This window comes from Protopterus annectens, chromosome 2.part1 (assembly GCF_019279795.1).
Source record: "Protopterus annectens isolate FY-2018-M chromosome 2.part1, PAN1.0, whole genome shotgun sequence".
In the NCBI taxonomy this organism is placed as follows: Eukaryota; Metazoa; Chordata; order Ceratodontiformes; family Protopteridae; genus Protopterus; species Protopterus annectens.
In genome coordinates, this window is record NC_056729.1 from 790779772 (window position 1) to 790802949 (window position 23178).

Sequence of the window (23178 nt, forward strand, 5' to 3'; positions counted from 1 at the left end):
GTGTATGGGTGTGGGGGTGCTTAGGTTTGCCTTGCTTTATCAGAAAAAGAGTCAGTGTTCGTGTGTGTATGCATGTGTGTGTGTGCGTGTGTGTGTGTGTGTGTGTGTGTGTGTGTGTGTGTGTGTGTGTGTGTGTGTGTGTGTGTGTGTGTGTTTGTGTGTGTGTGTTTCTATTTGTGTTGCAGAAATGGGGTTCCTTTTTACTTGCACATTAAATGCATGTATACATACTGGGACCACTCATTGTGACAGGATTCCCCTTAATATATTATGGCTGTTTCTAACATCATTTAGAAACACAGTCTATTTGTGTCATGTAGCGGCCTGCTTAGCCTTTATTTAGCTGCTTCCCAGTTTTGTCATGAAAGGTTGGGGTTACTATAATAAGCACATTTTATTTAAATGTATATTTGCTGGGAAAAGGATATCACTATCTCTAACGTACACTGGGCCAAAGCTAATGGCTACAAGAAATAGGTATGTCCTTCTACTCAGAACTGTAGATGCACGAACAAGAGCTTAGGAGCTACATAAGCAATAAAGTTTCAGACAGGCTGTCTATCTTGCACTCTTACTGGGCACATTAAAAGCAACAGATTTACTGTGGTAATGTAGTAGCATGATCCATATGAATATTGGCAAGTAGTGTAGTATGAGTCATTTATCTGTTTTATTACTTACTCTCTTTGTTGACTAGATAATGCCAGCTAGAACTATGGATTATTGTAAATGATGACCTGTGGTGTGGATCACTACCAGTGAGCTTGATTTTATTATAACCATGGTGTACTATTTTATGTTTAACTCATTCTTATCTAAAAGTAAAAATATTTTTATTTGTACACTTTTTAAAAGGTTGTTACTAGACATAGTTTGCTTATTTATTAATAAATAGGAAGATATGTATTATTAAAGGGTTACAAACTACTTGCATATACCTTTAATTGGCTAGACTACCATGCTACATGCTATTACCTGTGTTTACACTGATTTGTCTTATTTAGTAGAGTAACATAGTTACTGGGAGATTCCAAGTCTGATAATGTCAGATGGAGGCAGTTTACGGCCATGAGCCAAGACAGACGACTGCAGTGCTGGAGATTATTACCTGCCTTCCCCAAAAATGTGCATGTACATGTGTGTGTGTGTGTGTGTGTGTGTGTGTGTGTTTATGTGATATGTATATGTGTTTGTATGGGTGTGTGTGCATGTGCCCAGACGTGTGTGTGTGTGTGTGTGTGTGTGTGTGTGTGTGTGTGTGTGTGTGTGTGTGTGTCTGTAGAGGAGAGGCCTTGGGGGCAGCTGATTGTAAACTGTAAGGAGTATGGAAGGAGGTGGCATGTTAAGAAGGAGTGTTCTGATGATCACTTCTGCAGTAGCCTTAGGTATATGGGTTATATCCTGTGAAGGACATAGCTGGCCAACTTCCAAACCTTTAGGGCACCTTCCACCTGTCCAAACTTTCAGGCAACTCAACCTGAACTGACTGAAAGATAAATTTGAGAGTGAAACTCTTGAGAGCTTTCCTGCTAACAGAGACAGTGAGGCTCAACTCTGAAAGGGCAATGTTAGGAACAACAAAAAATCAATGTCCATACCCTGGCATAAAAAAACACACACAAAAAAAACAAGTCAGGATGGAGGAAAGAAACAGATATTGTAGCAGTGATCATTTGAACATCTACTGTTATATGTTTTACTAACACAACTGTACTATGTTGATCATGTTGACCCCTGCTGCAGTAGCCTTAGCTATATGGGTAGGTTTCCTTGACTAACTGTATTTGGGAGGTAAATCCATGATCCCCTGGAGAATGGTCCTAGCAAAGCTTGATCTGGACCTAGAGAAGGAATCAAGCTTATAGTGCTTTGCAAATGTATGTATAGAGGACCAAGTAGCAGCTTCTAGAATATTTCTTGAATCCAATCTTATCCAAAAAGTCATAGATGAAGCCCAGGCTCCAGTAGAGTGGTCCTTGACCCTGTCTGGAATAGTTATGTTATGGTGAGAATAGCAAAAGGTGCTTTAGACAAGTATTTGGAACTATTTTGTTTTGTGACAGGTTGTCTCCTCTTCTTACCTTCACGAGAAATAAGCAATTGATCCAAAGATCTGAAAGATTTAGTTCTCTGCTAAGATAGTACCCAAGTTGTCTTTAGAAATCCAAGATATGGAGTTTGCTTTCTCCCTCATTTTAGGTTCAGGAAAGAAATTGATGATATGGATAGTCTGAAGGTTTAGTTATCAAAGAAACCCCATCCCTATGGAAAAAAAGATACAGCTAACTCACCATAAGAGCTTCTAACTCAGACACCCTTCTTGCAGAGGTTAGAGCAGTCAGTAAAACTGTTTTCCATGTTAAAAACCTCATGTTAGCCAGGTTAGTTGGTTCAAATGGCTCAAGAGTTAGTTTCTATAACACAAAATTAATGTCACAAGGAGGGGACACTGGTTTACATTGAGGTCTATTATGCAAAACCTTTTCAAAAGCATTTTGAAATGAAACTGTGTTTTAAAAGAAGGCTCAGTGGGCAGACATGCTGACATGGCTGATAAATGAACTTTGATGGAGGGATAAGAAAGGTCATGTGATTGTAATGCAAACAAGTATTGAAAAAACAGTGAACAACTAGCTCTGAATGGGTCTGGTTATGTTGCTGGCACCAGTTAGAACACTTTTTCCACTTGCTAATATATGATTTTCTAGTAGCAGGCTGTCTTGCCTCCATTATTAAGTGCTGTACATCTACAGTAAACAGGTGCATAAAATGAATTAAGACCCTATAATCCAGGCAGACAATTAAATATTGATTCTGGGGTGTATCAACCACTCCTGCTCTTCTGTGAGTAGATCCAATCTCTGAGGAAGCTTGTGGTAATTGCTCCTGGCCATTTCCAAAAGGGAGATCCAAGGTTGCCTGGGTCAGAAGGGAGTCACCACAATGATCTTGGGGGGTCCCTTCTGAATCTTCAGAAGTACCCTGGATGTTAGTGGAAAGGGTGTAGAAGCATACAGGAGCATTCCTGCCAAAAGAAAATAAAAGGCATCTGTCTTCCAGGTCGTCTTACATGGAGTCCTGGAACAGAATCTTTCCAGTTGATTGTTCGGAGAGGAAGCAAAGAGGTGTACTTGAGGAACCCCATCAAATATGGATTAAATGTTAGAAAACGCAGTGATTTAGTTTCCATTCATGAGGGCCTGCCCTGGTCCTGCTCAGCTTGTCTGCCATGCAATTTTGCTCTGATGGAATGTGGGCTAGAGTGAGATTCTTCTGTGAAGCTATATCCCAAGCTAGCATGGCTAGTTTTTAAAGGGAGGTAAGACCTGGTTCTCCCTTGTTTGTTTGTTGAAGTGCCATATAACTGTTGTATCATCTGTACCCATTTGATGAAGTCCCTGGGACCAAAGATTGTTCAAAGAGTTGAGTGGCTTGATCAGAGCAGGCATCTGCTTGCTATTTAAATGCTTTCATCTGTCTTTAGCTTTCCAACACCGCCTGCACTTTTATCCCTCTTCAAACTGCTTCACAACCAAATTCTGAGGCTTTTGTGGAGACTGATTGCTTTTGAGCAGTTTTGGAGAATGGGGATACCTGGATTTTAAGATATTCTTTGTCTCCACCAAATGATTTTTCTTCTGACCTATCCCAGCACTGGGGTTTGAAAAGGTATTGTTACTGAGCCAGAGAGATTTCAGATATTGCTGTATCATTCTTATATGGAGTTTTTCCATGAATATTATGAGAATCATAGATGCCGTGAGACACAAAATCCTAAGGTATTCCCTAGCAGTGACTGAAGTGTGACTGGAAAACCTTAGAATTAAATCTATATATAGATTGATTTTTTCCTGTGGATGAAAAGCTCTTGAAACTAAGGTGTCTAGTTGATATCTCAGGCACACAATTATGCGAAGGAGTTAAAGACTTTTGAATATTCTCTTGGAATTCCAGTGTGTGTAAGAGATTTCTCATCCCAAGATAGAGAATGGTGACACTTTGAAAAAGACTCTGCAAATATAAGCAAGTTATCTAAATATGGAAAAAATGGATACCCTGTAGCCTGCAATGAGCTATAACCAAGACAGACATTTTGGGAACACTCTTGGTGCATTCGATAGTCCAAAGGGTAAGGCAGAGAACTGAAAATGTCATGCAGACACACAAAACCTTAGAAAATGTCTGAAGTCTGGATGAATAGGGATGTGATGATAAGCATCTTTTAAGTTTAGTGTTACCAGGCAACATGAAAGAGGAACAGACAGGTTATGAAGTGACATTATTTTAAATTTGGGCACTATCACAAACAGGTTTAGGAAAGAAAGATCCAGAACTAGTCTCCAAGCATTTTCATTTTTTTGCACTAGGAACATCCTTGAGTAAAAAACCCTTCCCCACTTGGGAAGGAGTAACTGGTTGTATCACTCCTTGGAACAGCATGTGATGAAGAACCAGAAGAAACAAAAGACACTCTGGAAAGGAATAATTTTCTCCCACTGCCATCTGTAATCTTGAATGATTTTCAGAGCCCATTTGTCTGAAACCATCTATTGCCAAAGAGAAAAATGGAGATTCAGACTTTCTGGAAGAAAAAAAGTGGACAGGATGGGAAGGGTTCACAAGGTCTCTTGAATAGTCATTTAGACTTTGCTTTGAGAGGTTTGAGACTTTTTTTTGGAACTCCCTTGCAATTTTTTCTTAAACATTTGTTCACCTCTATTTTGTTGAGACTGTTTATTTTGCTTTTTGCCAAAACTGGATGAGGAAGAGATAGAAATATTTCCTCAATGAGCTTGCCCCTTTCATCACACTTTTTGATTACCTCTAAAGCAGAGGGGACAACCAATAAATCTCTATGCAAGGATGAATTTAAAATCTCATTCTCAACATAATCTGGGAGGTTCTGAGAATGTAGTAGCCTTGCCAGAGGTATCAGCAGAGTCATACACACACAATGAGTAGTGACATGTGCAACAGAAGAAACAAAATTATTTAAAGTAGATTTTTCTTCTCAAGAAAAGGCTGCAGATAAAACATTCCTTATACTTTCACAATTAGTCAAAGCAAATGTTAACAAATGAGCCTGACAATTCAAAATTCTGAAAACCAAAGTTGCAGAAATACACACTTTTCCCCTAAACCTGTCAATCATTCTCCCATCCTTATGAGAAAATGTAGGATTTGAATTATCTATGTGCTTAGCAGCACTAGGACCAGATAGAGCTATAGCTGCTGGGTCAGGTTTGGAAATCATGTATAAACATGTAAAAGATTGAGGAAGTTTATACATTCTGTCTGCCTTTTCAGGGATAGCTGGCTGACGATCAGGAAGTAATACGCTCAGCATCTAAAGCAGACAGAATAGGAGGAATGGTTGTAGGATCTGGAAAATCCTTTTGTAACAACTCATAGTATTTTCTGCTGAACTGAAAAACCTCACACAATGAAAACACTTGCACCTTCTAGTAATAGTCTCAGAGAATCGGAGAAGGAACCCCCCCCCCACACACACACACACATACAGAGGGACAATCAGGAATGGAGCTCTTGTCTGTGTCTGAATCAGAAATCTGTGGAAAAAAATGTAGCTGTTGATGCACCTTCCTGTTCAGATTCAGAATCTTGAATCCCTTCAGGAAAAGATGCATCCGTCTTTCTTTTACTAGAAACTACTTTACAAGAAGGATAAACAGCCTGAATTAAACACTGAGCCTGTCCCAGTAAATTACTCCTAGCCAAAGAAATTTGAGAAGGAGTAGATACGTGCTTGATTTTTGATTCTTTTTGACAGGACAAATAGGGCCAACTGTGCTTCTAATGGCAGCAGCAGCTTCTCCAGGGAAGGACACAGCATTCTAATGAAACAGAGAAACATTCCCTGCTCCATCTCCCACGTTCAACAAGAGTCAGTCTCCCTTGCCCACTGAGGGTACCTCAATAGCTGCAGAGGACATGGCTAACCCCAGATCCATAGTGGCTGTAGGTGCTACACCAGAGGAATCCATGGTAGAAAGATGAGTGGTCTGAGTATGAGGTACAACAAATGGCCACAGCAGAGTCACCCACCTCTAGCTGAGGCAATTGCTAGCTTGTTGTGGTGGCAAAGGCTGTTTGCGTATGCTTTTCTTTTTGCAGCTGGAAGAAGAACCAGCCATTGGATGAGTTGTCTGTTCCATGATAAATCTGAAAATGGTGCATCGTTCACTGGGAAGACAATCCCCAAATGCTAGCAAACACTACCAGTCTACAAAAGCTACTTTTAAACATAAAATGCAGTAGAAAGCAATTTAAACCAGTATGCTATCCCCCAAAAGTAAAATAAACACACTTTCCTCCACAGAATATTTAAAAGTATATTATATTCTTATGAAAGCCCATTAAAACACAACACTCCTAGTTTTAAAATAACTTTCCTGAAGAGGAAAGTGGTAAAACAGCAACAAAAATAAGAAAACAGAAGTTTTTTTCCCAAAAGTTAACTTATCTGGCCAGCAAAGGAACAGTACAAGTCAACCATTGCTCTTATCAGTTTTTTTTCAAGCTGCCCGACAGTTTATGTTCATGGAAGGCGGCATAGAAGCTTTGAAAGCTGGCCAGCCGTGATATCTGTGGCAGGATATAACCCGTATAACTAAGACTAGTGCAGCAATTATCACTATGATGAGCAACAACTGTTACCATATAGTTTCTTTGCTGTAAAAGAAATTCCAAAATCCTCATCTGGATTCAAACCATTTGAATTTTCTATCTAGACATCCCAACATTTGCCACTGTGCAAGATACAGCAAAAGAAACACAATAAGGAGGGAAAAAAACTTCCCCACAAGTGTTATACAGCATCTTACAGATCTGCAGGGCAGGTAAGAACTGTAACAGTTGCAGTAAGACAATATATGGTGAATGCAAAGAAGCCACAATAGACATCATATAAAAAATGCTTATCTTAGAGAGCTCAAACCAGGAGAGAAAGTAATTTTATGAGGACTCATTGCAGAAAACACGTCCCTTGCAAAGTGGTAAGGACTTTCTGAAATTATAAAGTGAAATTAAGTGAATTATAGGGTGAGACAACTGGAAGAAAGGAAGCAAGAACAGTTGTATCTCATAAGGGTTCTAAAATCTTGGAGAAGAACTGACATTTTTCTAGTAAGTATCTTTCCGAGGGAAACAAGGTTTGCAAAGCATGTCCTAAAATCATTTATTTAATTATCCTTTGCTGAGCTATTAGTCCTACTAAGCTAGAAGCCTCTTTTCAGGGGAGATCTGAGGTGGCATTTATAGTGCTAGTGAAAATACGGGCAGGGAATTGAGGAGCTTCCTCTTTATAACAGGTGCCATAAGAGCTTTTATATCCATCTGATCTACCACCAACACAGACAGATGGGACTTCACTTTAACATCTGTTCCAAAGGACAACACACTCGAGTGCAACACCCCCTTATACTATATTACTGTGTCAGCAGTCCATCTGTCTGGTATGGGAATAGAACCTACAGCCTTGTGTACTAAAGGTAAGGAGGGTATCTGTTGGACCACTGACCTTTCTTAATGGTTGGTGTTGGAGAGCTGCTCTTAGCAACTCAGAAAGAAGGAGCACAATAATCTGTAGTCATGAATAAGGACACATTTTCAGAGTTACCTGATACAACGTGACAAGTTTAGCACAACACAGTAAATGTGCCTGATGGAAAAGTAAGCTTAAATCCATACTGGAGTCCATAGTACAAAGACCAAGCAGTCAAGGTCAAAGTATAGAAAATACTTAAATTTGGGATCAACAAAGAAGCCCAAGTGAGTGAAACAGTTTCATTACACTGTTTCCCAAGCTTAATAGGATTATAAAGTTTTTCCATAACTTCAAAAATTTAAATAGAACATGCAAATTTGATTGATTTCTCATGCTCCAGGTGGACAAACTGACTGAAGAACTGGGCGAAGTTAGGTTTCTTTATATTTTGGACCTAACCAAAATCTACTGGCGAATTCCTCTAGCACCAGAATCTAAAGAAAACTATCTTTTTTTCCACAACAGCTTGACTCTTCCTTTACAGAGTCCTGTCTTTTGGTCTTCAAGGAGCACCTGCAACATTTCAGATGTTGATGGTTAAGATTCTTAGAAACCTCATACTAGATATGCTGTAACCAACATAGTGTAGTAATATTCTCTGCAGAATCAGAAAACTATCAGTTGAAATCTTAAGTTTGTTGCGTTTTCCCAGACTGACTGCTGACTCAGCTAAGCACAAGTTAGGCATGGCATGACACAAGCCCTTTAATTTGGCTGTTTAATAGGCTAAGCTAGAGTATAAATAACAAGCTGAAAAAAATTTGAAACAGTGCAAAATCAATGTACACCAACCATTAAAGAGCAGGTTATGTTTTTTGGGGTGGGGGACTGGCTATCTTGAATCACAAATGTATCCCTGATTTTGCTACTATTGTTTGCTCCTTGACTTACCTGACTGACAGTAAAGCTCCCTAAAATTTGAAGTGGGCAGTGAAGGCAAAACAAGCCCTTACACAACTAAAACAAAGCATGTATGCACAGAACATATATTAATAGTCCATACTTTTTGAAACAATTTTAGTAGACACAAACACCCCTGAGGAAGGCATAGGCACAATATGTTTTGCCTTGCAGATGAGGAGAGCATCTCATCCATTATATATGCAGAAAGCTTAGCAATGCTGAGAAATGCTAAACAGTCATCAAATGAGCTCTGTTAAGTGCTACATATTAAGAAAGATATTTATACTTATCATAGAATATGCCCCTTTTCAGAGGACCCTAACGGATTAAAAGACAGAAAACTTAAGCTACCTCAGAGTACACTGTTTAACCAGCTCTATGACTTCAGGAACACATATGGTTTTGGCTATAGCTGTCTTGGTTATCTGCTGGGACATGAACATGTGGTTTTACACAGGGAGAGAGTTATGAGGCATAGTCATATATGCTGAATAAGAAAACACTATATTAACTCAACATCAAAAAGACAATTAGGAGTATGCCTGGAAGGGAATTAAAAACAGCTGTGGGTAATTCTATTTTACATCCATTCCCCCTGCTAGGAGTTGGATTTCTGTCCATTAAAAGTTGAAAGAGGAAACCAAATGACTCCCAAGACTGATAAGAATAGCTAAAAAGTATCCCTAACAGGAGAGGTTTGCAGGATTTTCCCTCAAGCCATCACAGGATAATGATACGTAATAGATTGTTACTAGGCTTACTGTGCAGGGGTCCATTGAGTAGCCTAGCCAACATTCCCAGTCGCCCCAACCATGTTGGGTTAATTGACTTGCACAAGATCACATAGTAGGAAAAAAATGTTGACTGAGCGAATTAAACCCTACATCATAAGAACTACAGCTCACATCTTTAACACTCTACATCAACTAATCCAGTCACCTGGAGTATAAAGATAACCAGCAGCTTTCTGATCTTCTGGGCATAAAAGGCAAGTGTGTCACCTGTTGAGCCACTGACACTGCTATAGATAGTTACTAGGCCTCCTATAGGTAGTTACTAGGCCTCCTATAGGTAGTTACTAGGCCTGCTATAGGTAGTTACTAGGCCTGCTATAGGTTGTTACTAGGCCTGCTATAGGTAGTTACTAGGCCTGCTATAGATAGTTACTAGGCCTGCTATAGGTAGTTACTAGCCAAGCTATAGATAGTTGCTAGGCCTGCAGTCCATGGTGCCAGTGAGCAGCTATGCCCAAATTCACAGCAAGCTATCCAGGGGACCATTGAGGAGTCCAGGGGACCATTGAGGAGCCAATCCAAAATTCCTAGCTGGTCACAAGTACTAACTGGTTAAGTGACTTGCTTAAGGTCATACAGCAGGTACATACGGCAGTGGGAATCACACCCTGTACTACATGAGAGCTTACCCCCTAAACCAACTGTCAGTTTATCAATCAGATGAAAGCATTATGGATTTACCTGAAACATTTGCTTATCTAGTTAAACAGTTACAGTAAGTTTTACTTTCTTCCTGGTCTCTGTATAAAGAAGCATATTGTACTCAGTAAGAAATGAGAAAAGACTGATGTCCTAAATATCTGATGATTTTTATTAGCTCCCCTTATTTTGAGAAAAAGCAAAACTTCTTTTATTTTCCTTGTAAATATTAAACTTGAAAAATTATTAAAGGCTGTTGTACACACACACAAAAACACACACACATATACCTACATAAAGATATATATATATATATATATATATATATATATATATATATATATATATATATGTATATATTGATATATGGATATCTGTCTATCAATCCACAACCCCTTTTCCTATTTTTTCACATGGGGATGGAGTGTCAGTTCAACACTGATGATCATCTAGAGCTAAGGTTCATACCGCTAGGAGGCAATAGATATATAGATATCTATAGATATTTATGACTTTTGATCACTGTCAATAGCTTCCGCAATAGATTTATAAGTAATAATGCAGTTTGCTTTATCACAGTGCATTAAATTGTGCAAGCTGGTGATGCACTTCCAGTGTTTTCTGTGACTGTGGAGTTGTTATATAAGTTGCGGGGTGTGAAGTACAAAGCCTGCCACATGGGGGCACAGGCCTCCCCTCTGCAAAAACTTTTTTTTATGTTCTTGAGTTATGCGGAGTTAGATTAAATGTGTTTAGATCAGTTGTGGTAGATTATTTGTGTTTAAATATTTTGTTTTAGATCAACTGACGTATATCTGTACATACATAGCATGTGCATATATATACACACACACACACACATATATATATACATATATATATATATATATATATATGTAGATATATATATATATATATATATATATATATAAATATATATATATATATATATATATATATATATATATATATTTAGATAGAGAAATATAGATATATAGATATGTATTCAGATATTCAGAATGGCAGCAAGATAGTTGACTAGGAAATACAGTAAAAGTCCAAGGATGATGACTAGTGAATGTTTTTCCATAGAAATCAGTGGTATTTGCTCACAGAAGTGAGCACAAAAGTCCGTAATTAAGATTATAAGTGTAATCCCACAACATGGTGGAGTTTATCTTGTTTGTCTTCACTTTACCCAGTTCTTTGAATACTTCTAGTGTACTGCTCCCCACAAACTATAGCAATTTTGATTTTACACAAACAAAGTCGCCTTTCAGTACCATGGTAACTTTTCATTTATTTATTTATTTATTTTACATTTGTTAACCGGGGGTGTCTGACTGAGCCGAAAAGGCCCTTTTTCAGCAGAGGCCCGGGGAGAAAAGCTCCACAAAGAAAAATTACAGACACATTTAGTTATTTAGACATAATCAGTATACACACAAATTACAAGAGACATGTTTTTACAGTGGTATGCGGCACAAACAGTTACAGTGGAGAGAACAATCAAAAAAGATATTAATTTTAAAAATAAAGGTAAGTAATAGATTTGTGGTGTACAGCTGAACTTTGGAATGTAGGTAGAATACATACATGGTACTCAGGTACAGTACATACATTGTAGATTAGCCAGTGTTTGTGAGTAAGATTGAAAAACTATTATCAATTGCTCTAGATTTAGTATGCATATGTTATCCGCTTTCACTAGCCTGGGGAGCAAACAGGCACTGGCACTGATGGTTTGACATGTATGTCCACATGGGCCACATGGCTCAGAGAAAGTAATCTAACTTCTTTAACTGTGTAGAAGGATTGTACTACTTGTATTATATGTTTTATCATTGTTTTGCTCTTCTTTTGGATTCCCTCATACTGGCCATCAGCCTCTTACAAGACCTCTCTTAGTCCACTGGGTCTTCACAGCATGACTTAACCTCTCTGAACTAATTCTAATCCAAGTTTGGGGCTGGTAAGAAGATCTACACACCTGGGGCAGTGTCATGCTGTTGCCATATAGTATTTTCTCAACATATTTCATTGTTGTTTACTATAAATAGTAATTTGGCTTACTACTTGCCTTTTCAGGCCTACATTGAAAATGTCACTACACTGGGCCTCAGCAACATGCATAGTTCCTTCCATAATAAGCATTAGATATTAAACCCTCATAAAACAAAACACACCACTCTCTTCTGTTTGAAATTATAGAAGTGGAACTGGGAGAGAGAAAAGATACAAAAAAATAACATGAAAGTAAATCTATTCTATAAAAAGCTCAAATGTCTGTGAATCTATTCTCTCTGATTTTTGTCTTAGAAGTATTTTCTATTATGTTTCAGTTGGAATACATTTCACATAATTTGCTTAGTAAAATATCACAATATGAAAATAAAACTACTCAGCCTCTGCAGAGGGCCCTATTATCACCTTGTAAATTTATTTTGAAATGCATGCTAGCAAGTTTGATATGCAATACAATGACTTGCATTTTCTTCTCATGGTCTGACTGTAACATATTAAAGACTTGCTTAATTCCAAGAAAATACCTTGTTTACTAAAGCAGATGTCATTAATTCTTTACTGACTTGTCTTTTAACTACTCAAGCTGCCAGCAAACTCAAGGGATCATCAGTAGTGCTGTTCCAAGTAAAACCTTACTGACAAAGAAAGGTTTTTATCTGCAGCCCTGAGTTCTTCAGCATAATTACTTTTACATACATATGAGCACTGGCAAATGAACATTTACTTCCTAAAATATAAGATTCAAACATTTAGACATTTTATTTTACGAAGGAGTTAAACTATGAAAAGAATTTACTGTTTCTGTGAAGAAAAATGAATCAGCTTTCCAGTGTTAATCATCACATCTTTTAATTGCTTGCTTTAAATAGATGTTAAACAAACATGCAATTTGTTAAATTAAACTAGAACGTAGTGAATGATATCCAGTGAGTGGGGCTGTGATATAAAGTAAAGACATACCTGAGAAAGTCTCCCTAAGTAATATGCTACATAATGTTACAAGGAGCTATGACAGTTTTGCATTTAATATACAGTTAATTAATTTATGTGAGTTATATTAATAAATGCCTTTTCTCACCTGCAAGCCGTTTTTCTCTGGTGTTTCTCCAGAGCATATCCAGAGCTCTTGCAGTAGAACCCTTGATGTGATCACTGAATGACCTTCTCAGGATCTTGACTGGACGATCCATGCTTAAAATAAGAATTTTTATCCAGCTCCAAAACACTGAGCTATAATGTACTGTTCAGTTCGTTCATCAGCATTTCTTGTCTTTTTATCAGGTTTAAAACTGGGACAGTCAGAGAATTATTGTTTCTTTAGGACTCCGACACTGCAGATCACATTGACTACGGTGCACAGACTGCAGGCAAACCCTTGGAATGTTGCCAGCCTCAGCTCTTGTGCATCTGCAAAGCTTTGCACAATGCTAACCAGTACGGCACACTAATACAGTTGTACAGCTTTATTTAGTAACTTCTTATCTCATGCTATCTTATCACTGAAGTATTGCAAAGGGGATTTAATTAACAAACAGTAATTTAGATATTTTATTTTAAGGTGGTAACATTATGATGGGGATAGCATAGTAACTCTTATCAAAGTATTCATGGTCAAATGCATGAGGAATGCCGTGCACAGGCTATAAATCCCAGTACACCTGTTCCATTTTAGGCTGAAAATCTATCTGGGTCAGATAGATGCTAATCAGCCTGCCAGAGATCTTGAAGAAAGTGTAACTTGCCAATCAGCTGTCCAACTGAAATGGCAGTTATCATGTTCTCTGTCCTGAGAGATAGTGATGTGTCCAGTGGCTGTACTGTCCCATGTTTGTATTTGGAGCATAAGCATTTTTCTGAGCCGGTTTTGCCTTATTGACTTCTCTAGGGACATGAAATACAGAACCAACTGCTGTAGTCACAAGCAACATTAATATACATCATATTACATTATAATATATATATATATATATATATATATATGTGTGTGTGTGTGTGTGCACACACACACACACACACACACACACACACACACACACACACACACACACACACACACACACACACACACATACAAAAAAGGCATTCATGGAAACGTGTATTTGTGATGATAGAAAAGTATAGCACTTTTTGTACATTTGTATTTAAGTTAATAAAAACAATTTCAGGTGTTGTGGAGCTGTCAGCTGTAATATGTAAGCAGTATTCAGTAAAAAGGTGATGCTTCAGTAGCAGATCTCCAGGCGCTCCTCACAGTTCATCCTGCTAGTGTATCAATCCATCAGCAGTCATACTAGTTGCCAAAAAAAAAAAAAAAAAAGGTCAGCCCCCTGTCATGTTATGATGCTTATTAAATAACACATTTAGCCAGAACATATGGTCTAAACTCCTTGAGGTGCACTGCAGAACTGAATTTTGTCTGACAGAGGATTAAGGAGTTGTTAGCAAGCTGTATTTATGTAATTCAGTGGTCCAGGGTTTAATTCACTTAGCCTCCATTGTTTGCCTGTGTCACATTAACCACAGAAAGAGATGTCTGAATAAGGTCCATGTAGATCAGACCTCTATCCTGGTCAATAAATACCCTCTGACATGCCAGTCACTGTATCTAGCTGATTGGCATTTAAAGGTATAAACCTCATATCTAACATACCCCTTTTTAAAAGTGGAGTATATCTGTGAGTAGCATGCATTACATTATACGCGTTGATCATTGTCAATGCATGCCTTGAGCTATTTACATCAAATATAAGAAACTTTTTTTTTTAATTTTCAGGAGCATTTTTAATAATGCACTTCACAGTTCTTGAAATCATGCTTAATTCTGGAATAATCCATACAACTATACATTTTTGTCAACAGAGTACCATATATGGAAAATTAAAAAAAAATGTCTAAATGGGATACGTGGCCAAGCTTTTGGGACCCTTCTCAGTGTATAACAGCTTCACTTGGAGACATGACTTTCTACAGTACCTCCCTACTACACTTGACCAGCTCAGATTTCATAGTCTATTTTAATGCAAAAGAATTAGCTGTAAAAATTATGGCTGTTCATCTTTTTAGAATTTCCTGTTTTCACATATCTGTCTTGTAAAAATGGCTGCAGTTTCTTGTATATACTAACCATCTTTCCTATTAACTGTAAATGTTCTTGCTTTAGCTGCTTTGTGAACTGATTAATCTTTGGAGTGCAGACTTCCATTGCTTTTGGTTTCTTATGTTATCCTGAGCCTGAACCATGTCATGGTCAAAAGGGGCCGTAGACAAGGTAATGACCCCCTCCACAGACACACACACACACACACACACACACACACACACACACACACACACACACACACACACACACACACACACACAGCCATCCAATATTTCATTACTTGACTGTATTTCCTATGCCATAAAGACCTGTTCTAACCTGTCAGTATGCTGGATGTATACTATCGTCTTTCCTTTTACTGTAATCCCAGAGATATGGATTTAATTTAAAACTTGTATTTCAATTTTTACAGCAAAACCCCTAACAGCTATTTGTTAAACAAAACACACTGACATTGAAAACAGACTTAGCATGAATAACAGGGGTTAGGAGGGGTGGCCAAATGGTTAAGGTGTTTGCCTTACAAACACAAGATACAGGGTTCGAGTCTCACAATGGATAATTGGCTAGGCTTAAAATGGCTCGCAAGGGCAGTTAGCCTAGTACTAATCTATGAACTAACACAAACTTCTTACACTTGAAATTCACATTTATTGCAAGTGTGTCTGACAGCCCAATACATTACAAGAAATGTGCTAGGATTCACACTCAAACAGCATATAGTGAAGCACAAGTATGCATTAATGTGAAGGATGCAGAAATTCAAAACACAAATGTCTAACACATTTGTTAGCAGCTTGGAATGGCCCATTGGATGCAAGTGTCCCTTTTCAGGGATAGCCCAGAAGTACAATTTGGTGGAGTGAACTGGTCAGTGTCACACAAAAGACAAAATGAAGACCGATACAATCAAATCTTGCACTACAGGAATCTAGCCATCATCTTACTCATCTGCATTAAATGCCAGGCAAACTTTTGTAGCTCAACACAGTGCATTTTATACTCACACGCATGCAAAAAAACATGCTAAATTAAAATGTATTCACAGTTACATTTTAATATTAATCCATAGTTAAATTTTCACATTACACTTGTGAACTGCATGTTATGTCGATTATTCATAGCCAATTAATGAAGACATTATCATCAGTCAACAAAACAAGGAAGCCACAGAGTGTGTGCAAAGATTGCAATGCGTATGATGATATTCTTGTTTACTGCAGTTGATTCCTTCCTTTACCCTATAACTGCTGTGGGGTATAGGAACCAAAGTAGATATACAAACACACATTGAAGACATGAAGAATGAAAGGAGACTATGGCAAGGCATACAGGAGATGACTGACAAAATCAGGATAGCACAGTGTGAAGACATAATCGAATTCCTGGACAGTTTGAACATCTTCTTTGGTATATTTAGGGAAAAAACAACAGGTTGGCACTAACGCTACCCACTGATAAGAAGGATGCAGTACTCAGCCTCAGCACAGAGGAGGTAAGAAAAGAACTAAGGAGAGTGAACCTCAGGAAGGCTGCTGGGCTAGACAACATACTGGGCAAGGTGTTGAAAGGCTGTGCTGATCAATGGCGCACAGTGCTCAAGGAAATATTTAACACCTCTCTTGCCATGGTAAAAGTATCCTCATGCTACAAGGAAACTGACATCATCCCACTATCTAAGAAAACCACTCCCTCCAGCCCAAATGACTACAGACCAGTCGGTCTGACATTGACTATTATGAAATGTTTTGAACAGCTGATCGAAAAGCATCTTTCATTATGCCTACCTCCAGATTTTGACCCTCTGCAGTTTGCATACAGAGCTAACCCATCTATGGCTGATGCCATGTCAGTAGCACTGCACATCTCCCTTGAGCATTTAGGGAGCAAAGACAACTATGTGAGCATGCTGTTCATTGACTTCAGCTCTGCATTTAATACAGTGGTACAAATGTAGCTGATAGAAAAACTGGCACATTTAGGACTCGGTAGAGATCTCTGTAATTGGATCTTGAACTTCCTGATTGAGTGACCACAGAGGGTGTGTTCGGGTAAGAACACATCAAAGTGCATCACAATTAACACTGAGTTCCACAAGGATGTGTTCTCAGCCCACTGTTATTTACCATCCTGACCTACGACTGCTATGCTAAGCACAAGTCCAACCATATCATCAAGTTTGCTGATGACACCACAGTCAATGGGGCTCATCACAAAGGGAGATGAAAGGGCGTACAGAGAAGAGGTGGCATCTCTGATCAGTTGGGATGAGGGGAACAACCTTGACCTGAATATAAACAAGACCAAACAGATTATCATCGACTTCAGGAAAAGGAGAACAAACCACCCAGTGCTCATGATCAATGGTGAGAGTGTGGAGAGGGTTAAGAGTATGAAATTCCTGGGTGTTCACATATCAGAGGATTTCCTGTGGTCAGGAAACGCCAGCCAACTGGTCAAGAAAGCACACCAATACCTCCACTTTTTAAGAAGGCTGAAAAAAGCTAAGCTTCCTCCTTATATTCTTTCCACCTTCTGTAGAGGTGCAGTACAGAGTATCCTCATCTGCAGCTTCACAGTCTGGTTTGGCAGCTGCACAGTTACAGGAAGGAAGGTGATACAAACAGTGTTGAGGGCTGCAGAGAAGGTAACAGGTTCCAGTCTTCCATCGATACATCTTTATTCTGCAAGAAGCATCCAAAAGACCACCAAAATAATACAGGGCAACACACATCCTGTGCATGGACTGTTCCAGCATCTGGCATCAGGCAGGAGATATTGCAGCATCCACTGCAGGACTACAAGTTGAGTATGAGTTTCTACCCTATAGTGATTAGACTTTTGAACTCGGGCACTAGTCCCAGTGGTCAGGACACATAATAACTCAATTTGTATTTATTTGTGCAATATATACTTATATATATTCCAAGTGAGTGCAATATTTATTTATCATATCCATAGACAGTATTATTTAACTCACTCAAGTGCAATATTAGACAAATAACATAGGCATTTCAGTCTGTAGTGTGTTTTGTTTTACTTTAAATAGGGTAGTTAATTTAACTCAGGAGAGGGTATTCTTTTCATATATGATTGTTGGTAAATGTCTCTGCTCTTTCTTGCATGTATTGCAAATAGTATTGTATTTGTTAGTGATGTTTATTCCTGTACTTGTAAGTGTTGTTTCACTTTCCTTTGTAATCTCAAAAATTGAGCTGATGCAAAAAATTTCATTTAGGATATGTGTGTGAAGTTCTAAATGACAATAAAGTTTACTTTGACTTTGACATGACCTTCAGTTAGAACCACTTTGTATGATTGTACATCTAGATATTGGTCTCTGATCAAGTGAATTAACAGGAATGACTACATTAATAAATAATGGCCCAAAAGATTTACCTTAGCTCACTGCTATCAAATCCATATTGCAAGTCTCCTCTGCCCTCTCAAATTCTTAACTTAAGAAATAGAGTCAAAGACACAAATACTTATTTTTTATACTTAAAAAAATTGCTAGAATAGCAAGTTTTAGATTAGCAACATTTTCAGAAGGATACAAAGTCTGAAAGTCACATATCTGACATTATTTAGTGACTTCACTTCAAAGAAATTTACAAAAAGAGCTCACATTTTACAGGGAACGAAAGAAACTACCTCACAACTTCTTTGCTCAAAACCTCTGGACAAAGCCAAAAAAATAATATGAGATAATTGCACATAAATGAACATATGTGCTTTAATATATTTCTTAACTAGGTAAACCAACAGAACAAAGTGTCCCTTTTTCAGGGACAATGCAGTAGCACTGAATGTATGACTTGCTCAAAGTCACAGCATAAGCAAATAGAAGTAGAAGCAATCAAACATTGTACTTTTCATTGTAGGAATCCATTCACTAACAGCTTTGAGCCTTAAGTGTCCAGCAGTTCTAATTTACTTAAAAATTAACGTAACAGGTTTTGCATGGAGATGCACTTTAACAACAAGAACTATGAAACTCTAATGAGTGGCATTATTGACTGCCTATAATCCTCAGTGTCTTACCAGAAAGGAATAATGAACAAGTCTGGCAGGTGGTGCAGAAGATTAAGGCTTCAGTCTTTTAATGAGTTGCTTCTTGGAGTCAAGGGTATAGGGTTTGTTTTTTTCTGTCTCCATTTTCCAAGAGTGTGACTCTGAGCAAGTCACTTACCCAGACAGTGCTCCTGGGCAGCCCCAATGAAGTGGGTTAAAAACAGGACATATGTGTGTGTGTGTGTGCATCTACAGTGTATATATATATATATATATATATATATATAAAATATAAAAAATATATATATAAATATATATATATATATATATATATATATATATATATATATATATATATATATGGCAAAATCAGTATGCAGTTTCTGAATAATAAGACTATGAAACTCCAATAACTGACATTGCTAACTGTAATTCTCAGTTCTTTACACATAAAAGTGCATTATGTAAAATGGAAAAGTCATACTAGAACTTTTAAATAGAAAAAATAAAAAAATAAAAAGGCAGTGATGTGCTGGCTTCTGTTCTAAAATGGGCAAGCCCCAGGAATGATCGTTGTTCTCTGGTTTTCTTTACATGCTTTATGAAGCCTACCAGCAGGACTGAGCCCTAAGCAGCTGTGTCGGACACATTGCTATGCTATTGTCCCTGTTTCCAAGATGTAAATCTGTTAGCTTTCTGTAGTTCTTTTTGCAGCAGTATTTCTGTTCCTGCTAATTTCTTTCCAGCATTTAGGAGTGTAGGAACATAGAAACAATACTAGGTAGCCAATCAAAGGGAGCATAAAAGCCCTAGCCATATGCATCTTTAAGTATACATGCTTAAAAGTTCTTGCTACCCTTTATGAGTACTTAATAGTAACCATCTCCAAAATTTGACAGGGACATGCTTGATAATCCTGGTATAAATTTATGTCTACCCATCCAATCATCAGGATTACCCTTAAAACAAAGAAAGTAGTAATTTGCTTTACTTTTAGTGGTAACTTGGTCCATAGGCTAGGATACATTGAGATAGGTGGCTGTCCCTCTCACTAGTCTTGTTTATTTGTTGGCGAGTTGAGGTTCCTAATATGAATGTTTGTATAGCCAGTGAATTTGTGAAAAAATTGATTGTCATGTAGGATTGGGTCTTTTACTGCTACAAATTTTGGAGAGAAGTCACATCAGGGCAGTGGAGAGGATGCAGAGTAAAAGTATCAGTGTCAAGTATAATGTTTTCTTTTACTTTATGTTGATGGTCAGGCATCATCAGTGTAGCTAAATTAAATAATCTGTTTTTCTGGTTTCTGTGCATTAGCACTTGAAGTGGTGAGAGACTAAGTCTCTGCAGTGAATTATTCCTGTATTCCAAAATAGCAAGACAGAAGTCCTTATGACCTATGCAATATCCCTTTCTAGAAACTTGCCAATTAGTCAGAAGTTTTGGATTTAATTCCCATATAAGTTCAAATATTCCGAATTCCTGTGCTGTGTACTGCAAACCCAATTTATATACAAAGACATAGGTATTCCCTACCTGAAAAATACAGATTCTAATACAATGGTCACACTTGCACTTGTAATGTCTGTCAGATTGATTTTTTTTTCAGAAAGCCTGGAGTAATAATTCACACATATGAGATGCATGGTTTCTTATAGTTAGATAGTTAGTAACTCATTTAGTTAGTTGTACTTCTGACTGGGTTGGTGGGTCGGTCCATTGACCATTTTCAGCCCATGTCTCAGACTATTTAGGTGGTTACACATTTCCCAGCAGTAAATTCCATTTGTTTTATACTGCAAAGTTCAAAAGAGTTCAACTTGTACATTTTACAGAAACAAAAACTACTTTTGCCCATTTGACTACATGGGTGATCTGGAACTGGTTATGCTACCATTTCCTGTTTAGATTATTTTTTGTATGCTTTTCATTCCCTGTGCCTGTTGACCACCAAGCTGCTTACTGTCTGCCCATTCATTCCCTGCCCCAGAGACCATCTGTTCCCCCCAGTACAAGAGTGATTGGTTTTCATGTATTCCCTACTCAGGTGAGAGCTAGCTAGGGTATTGCTGTCATACATACAACAATGATGAGAATTTATAGTATCACCCTAACTCCTTCCCATGGTGGTGATGTGAATACATCTCTGTATGTTGGGACCGTGAAGTCCCTGCTCTGGGCCGGTAATCAAGGTGCCTTAATCCTCACTGCTGACACAGGTGAGGGATGTTCACTTGGAACAAAAATAGATGTTCACTTGGAACATACAGAGTACTTTCAGATGCAGCTCACTGCACCAAGCACAATTTCCCTTAAAAGCACAAAGGGAACACACTCAGTCCAGGGCTCTGTGTCCCTGCTCCAAATAGCTAACATACACACTCTTTGAGTTTTGATTTTCACACACACACACACACACACACACACACACACACACACACACACACACACACACACACACACACACACACACACACACAAACACACACCTAGGCAAGACTGGCACAGATTTACTAGCTATGCCACCTCTACCCAAACTATAAGGTAGGTACTGCCACCAGAACACTCCAAAGTCAGCTACTCTAAGGCTCTTACAAGGGTACATGATTTTACTGAGTAAAATTAATACTAATACAAATGGCAGTGTTTGACCAATGCAGAAAGGATTTCAGGCGTGACCACAATGTCATCAAATAAATATAAGTGCTCTCAAAGGTTAAAATATTCTCTAAAAGACCAGCCACAATGAAAAGGTTAAATATATTTAATAATAAATAAATGAACATGAAAATACTAATATCTATTCACAATAAACACTAGAGTTTCAACCACAGGAAATATTAAAAATAACACAGATGGATAGATTCACACAGGTACAGAATAACAATACTTAACTAATTTCACTATATTTCCCTGACTGATCTAAGGAATGATTATTCCCTGGTTACTTACTAAAGCAAGGCAAGATGAAGTGGATGAGTGGTCTTCCTTCTTTGTCAGGTTTCAAAAACAGACTGCCTTGAGACTTCTGTCTCATCTAGTATTAAAATATAATTTCAGTGCTTGATTACAGAATGAGATCACATACATCTGGTCATCTGACTTCTGGTTCACACACTGCCCCCTTTACTAGAAACTGAACCAGACTCTAGCACATATGTGTTACCATACATAAACATAGAGCTTTGCTAAGCTGTGTTATAGCATCTGGAAGCTATACAACCATTTCAAAACTTCCACCCTTCCAGGGTAACCATTAGTTCACCCCTAAAGAAAATACAGTAGGATTCCTAGTCCTGGTTTTCATAGACATTTGGTGTCTGGCTGCAATCAGAACTATAAGATACAATCTTTATGGCCTAAACCAGGTAATTTAATTTCGGACTATTTTTCAACATTAGCTGGACTGAGATTAACCTTTTGCTTCCAGTATCCTCTGTTACAATATATTCATTTCAACAGTTACAATACAGTCTTACATACAGGTGTATTTCTTTTTGTCCAGCAGGACTCACTGTTGGTATATTTGTAACACAATCAGCTTTACAAATATATTTTCAACACAAGCACCCATACAAATCAATTTGATATACAAAGGACATATAATACATTACAAAATGCCAGCTAGCTATACTGGCATATGTTACACATCCACTGCCCTACTTTTCCTGGCATAGCTGGCAATATCTCACATCATCAGAAGGTCCACATACGGTCTCCTTTTCAGTGACAAGCACTTTCACACATGGTCCCCACAATTTCATTGTTTTATATGTGTGCTAATACTTTAAATTGTTCTTGACATACCCACCGCTTTTCATTAATTCATATAGTTCTCTTAGAAACTTACCTTATTTATCACTTTTTATAAAACAAATTATTCTATCATCTATTATAGAATCATGTAACTCAAAGAATTTGCAGTTGTTGGCTCTATTCTTCAATTCTTTAGCATACACATCTCTGAAGAAGATCAGTTGCATGTTAAAAAAAGTTCATCACTTCATATTATTCAATTACTTCATTCAAACTGAAAAATAATAGATTCCATGTATTATTCTGTACATGTTATGCCAAAGTTATCAAAATATTTTCCTCTCAACAGTAGAATTGTTTAGCTGCTTCTTTTTTTATCA